Source organism: Condylura cristata, unplaced genomic scaffold (genome assembly GCF_000260355.1).
Source record: "Condylura cristata isolate star-nosed mole 26May11 unplaced genomic scaffold, ConCri1.0 scaffold00021, whole genome shotgun sequence".
NCBI lineage: Eukaryota > Metazoa > Chordata > Mammalia > Eulipotyphla > Talpidae > Condylura > Condylura cristata.
The window spans coordinates 194262-199061 of record NW_004567122.1 but is presented as its reverse complement, the minus strand read 5'-3'; positions in this window follow the sequence as shown (position 1 = coordinate 199061).

Genomic DNA, 4800 nt, shown 5'->3' with positions numbered 1-4800 from the left:
TCTGTGCCCGCAGCCCTGGCGCCGGCACGCTGGTGTACGCACTTGGAAACGCCGTGAGCTGCAAGACGCCACGCCTTCACTCAGCTTCACTCGGGCCTGCGACGTGCGCACTCACACTCCACCCCCCAGTCGGGTAAAGTGGGATGGCTGAGGGTCTGCGAGGAGTGCCCGAGCTCGAGGCCAGCGCCGTGAGCCAGGCCGCCCTCGGCTGCTCTGAAACCAGCCTCCGCTCGGTCTTGTGTCCGCTGCCAGGGAGGCGTTCTGAGCTCCCTGCTCCTTTTTGGTCCTGGAACAGCTGACCTTGGAAATACTTTTACTGCGGCACGCAAGAACAAATATTTCAAGTCACAAATCTGCACTCCACAATAGAGACTGCGTAAGGACACTTCGGACCTCATGTAACTATGCTCGGATCAGTTGATCTCACCATCAACCACGGTGGCTCACGCCTCACCCTCTCAGCTCCCGACGGCCCATTTCCCCGCATCCTGTCCGAGCATCGCGTTTTCTGCTACATGTGGTCCCACGAGCCCTGGGGTGGCCGGTCAGCTGGGCCCGGCTGCGCCGGCGTCTGTCAGGCCCAGTACAGGTGGCAGTCCCCCCGGGGAGGGCGCCTCTCAGCCCAGTCTGCAAGCTTTTTGACTTTGTAATGTTTTATTTTTGCAGGAAGAACTGCGGTACAGGCCAGAGGTGCGGGGGTGAGCGGATTCGCCAGGGACAGAGTGGGGAGCAAAGTAGGCAGTCTGACTGAAATCCACCGCTGGGGGAGCAGCGGCGTGAAGGGGGGGTCTGCTGTGCCTCGTGAGTCACTCCCTGGCCGGGGGTGGTGAAAGCTTGATGGTGCTGAGACTTTAACCCCTGTGCCACCAGGAAGGCCCTCTGAAAAGCTTCCAAGAGGATTATTAGTCAGTCCCCAGGACGATACTATGTATATCGAAGAGGGACTCTGCTGAAGGTTGTAAATGCAATGACTGCACAGCCCTGGAAAGCACGGGGCTGCGCCACGTCACAGTAGATACCCTCGCTCACCTGGAGCAGCAAAAGCATCTTTGAAATAAAACCCCTTAAGGTTAGCGTCAGACATGTCACCAGGACTGGTGACTTGCTAGTTTCATAGCTCGTGACTGTTACCACAGGAACAGCATTGTGCCCACCAGGGAAGCAAACACCTGGGCATCTCCTGCGTCGCGCCAAGTGCCCTGCTGGCTCACGCACGCACGCGCTCAGCAGCGAGACCCAAGGCCCACGCACAGGGGCTGAGCAGAGGCGAGAGGGCTAGGACGCAGACCGGCACGGGCGTGTCTCAGAGAAGTTACGGACTGTCCGCTCCAAACGGTGATCAGTACTATCAGGTGCTACTGTTTACTCAAAATAGTAAGTACTTAAAATAACAGCGGTTACTCTTCACTCCTTCCTGTCTCCCTACCACGCGTGACTAGACACCTCATCTTCTCAGCGTGAGCTCAGGGCCCTGGAATCAAGCCCATGCGAGTGTTGTCACAAAGCCAGCAGGTCAGTTCGGCGGGGCGCTTTCTGTGTTTCTGCATCAAGCTCAAGCACGCCATTCATCCTGAAACAGTTCTGTTGACAGCACTGAGATCCACGGAGCTGAGTGACTAGCTGGGATCCAGCTGTTCTGGCTGCCCCCCAAATACTGACCACCAAAGATTTTTAAACCAGTAACAGAACTCCAAGGTGGATTTTTGCGTATCTGTAGAACGTGCTTTCATGACTTTAGCAAATCCATTATGTCGACAACATCCTCGTCTCTAGTGGGAAAGCACTTTAGAGGCTGTTTCGTCTTCTCAGAGCTTGCTGGTGTCTTTTAATGTAGCACAGTGATTTTCTGGTGAGAACACAGCCCCTTACCAGGGGACTAGCTCGCAGGGTGACGTAACGCCAGGCTGGGCACTGTCGGAGGCGTGGCCTGGACGGGTCAGCGGGCACAGGGCTCAACCCACGCCCCACTGAGTCCTCCTTTTGTTTGGGCTGGCAGCCAAGCACAGGATCCCAGGCTGACGGAAATCTCTTTCCGCCGTGTGCTGAAGAGGGGACGCGACGCACCCTCTCGCTTCGGAGACACATTCTCCACCTGAGCAGAGGCCTACAGGGTGAGGACGCTCCCGGGCACTCCTTGTAAGACAGAGGGACGAAGAGGCTTGCATGTGCAGCACACGCACAGACACGGTCTCCACCGTGTGACACTGTGATGTAAATAACCTAGATTTAAATCGCTCCTTAAGCCTGACCCGAAATTTGAATGAGAAAAGTATAAATGGGAGACCTCCATGTATCACACGTGCAGACTGAAAAAGCACAGGACGGCATGAGAAATGGTCAATCATAAAGTACCAGAGATACAGGCCACGGGTAGAAGAGAAATTTCTTCCAGCTGAGGAAGGAAGAGAGGGAGGAAAAGAAGGAAGAGGAAAGTGCCCACAATATATTTTGTGAAAGAAAGATAAACACCTTCAGGAGGAAAAGCTCAAGTCCTCTCAGCCCAGTTACACGTCTTTCTTTCCCGGCCTCCCCAGCGCACGAGGCGCTAAGCCTCAGCACTGCGAAGCTGTCGGGCCACAGCAGCCCGCCCCCCCGCCCCCCGCCCCCCGCAGGGAGTGACCCTGGAGCAGCAGGCCCCGCCTGTCTCCCTCAGCCGTGGGCTTGAGTGGATCCGCCTGTTCTGCTCCCCACTCTGTCCGCGAGTCCTCTCACCCCTCGCCTCGGCCTACACCCCAGTTCTTTTATACACAGGTAAGGAAGTCTCTAAAAGAAAAAACCTTCCTTCCGCACAGCCAAATCCATCGTTGGGACCGGTGGGAACCGGTCACCAGGCACCTACCTTCAGAGCTGCAGAAACCATCCCTAGGCAAATACCATCCCGAATTCTTTGCAGAGATTTGTCGTGTTTTTCATGCCTTCGACTGAAAATAGCAGGTGAGTAAGTGTAAAATAACCCGGAACCAAAAAGCAAAGGATACGCGGATCCACATGAGTGTAAATCCACACAGTTGGGAGGGGACAAGCTGAATGTGTATCAGCCCGAGGAGAATTTTATCTCTGCGCCTTATGCTCAGCGTTCTGGCCTTACAATGGGAGGCCACTTTGGCGTTTCAGACAAAGGCCGCGTGACAGCGTGGCGGGCTTGCATCTGTCTGCGACTGCTGATCTCCAGGCGCGCTGCGGGTGGGCCAGCGGCCTGAGGGACGCACGCCCCTCTGGGCTGCGACCATCAAGCCGACGTGGGAGCCATGGGAGCAGGAACGGTGCCCTCGGGAGCGAGTTCTACGGGAAAAGAGCCAAATCGCAGGGGACCGCGCTGACAGGAAACAGTTGAGTTGGGCAGTCTAAGTGACCACAGCCCTTTGCCCTACTGCGCAAGCTGGCACCTTTGTTTCCCGACAGTTGGAAATAAAATGCATGAGTGCTACCTGACAGCCCGACACTCCTCCCGGCGCCCCTCCACCCCTCGTGCGCACGGCTGCAGTGACCGTGGCCGGCGGGGAGCGCCTGGCGGGCCGCAGTCCCTCGATGGTGAGTGTGCGGCGGTGCTGTCTGCCAGGAGACGTGCTGGACAAGTGCACTGCTCAGGAGGGAGTCAGGCGAGGTGCGGAGGGGCCCGAAGCCCCAGAGCTGCAGGGCGAAGCCACCAGGAAGAAGCGTGGCGGGTGCCGCAGGTCAGAGACTCCAGCGGGACGGGACCCCGCGAATGCACAAATGGGCGCCGGCGCTGGACCCCAGGACGGCAGCCTGAGCCCTGCCCCTCAGAGCCCACGACGGGACTGGCGCTCCGGTGCCACCCTCGGCCAGCTGGCCGGGATGGGAGCAGAAAGCGGGGAGGGCCAGGGGTTCCCAGCAGGGGTGAGCTGAGAACAGAGAGGCCGGGAGGTGACCCGAGGCAAGAAAGCCGCTGCCCTCTGCGTCTCGCTTCGCAGTGACGGCACGGACCGGACGCCCTCACAGACGCTGAGATTAGCGCTGCTCCAGCTGTGCCACGCGCTTCCACGCAGCGAGGTCTTCGCTTCTCAGCTCACTGATTACAGCGTCACGCATGTCCGCCACACGGAGGCATCGGGCGGCACCGAGCGCCGCCCCTGAGCGCGTAACAGCAGTGTTGTGGGGGGTCGGGGTGGCCGCCGTCCCCGCGCCGCCCCGGCAAGGCCGCCCCAGCCGCCGCACGCTTCCTCCCTTGGAACATAAAGGGAGGCCAAGCTAATGTGTCCGGGCCTGCGGGGCCAGCGGGTGAGCCTCGGGCTGTCAGCGCCAGGCCTGCGCCCCTCCTGGCCGGGAGGGAGCCCAGGGCGCAGCAGACCCCGCCTCCCCCTGCCCCCTCAGCCGCGGGTGTCAGTGCATCGCCTGTTCTGCTCCCCACTGTGTCTCTGGGGAACCCCTCACCCCACTACCTCTGCCTGCCCCCAGCTCTTCTACACATAATAAAAACAAATAATTGAATTGCTTTGTGAAGATCTTTAGTATAAATTAGTTGGCACCGCACATGTAGGACGCCGATTTCAGAAGAAATGTCCTTATACATTTCATTTTGCTCTGACTCAATTTCCTCGCCACCTCAACGTAAACCGTTAGTGTCTGTAAACACAGTGTGGGGGACGTAGCAACCACGTAGCTTGGTTAGGTGGCGTCAGTGTCCGACAACTGCCACTGAATTCCGTCACCCAAAGCGAAGGCATTTCGGAAGCGCATCCTGCTCCCTCTTCGAATCCACAAGGCAGGTTTATTGCAATGGGCGGGAGCGAAGCGCGCCAGGGCAGGAGAGCTGGGGGCGGCCCGGGCCGGGAGACAGCC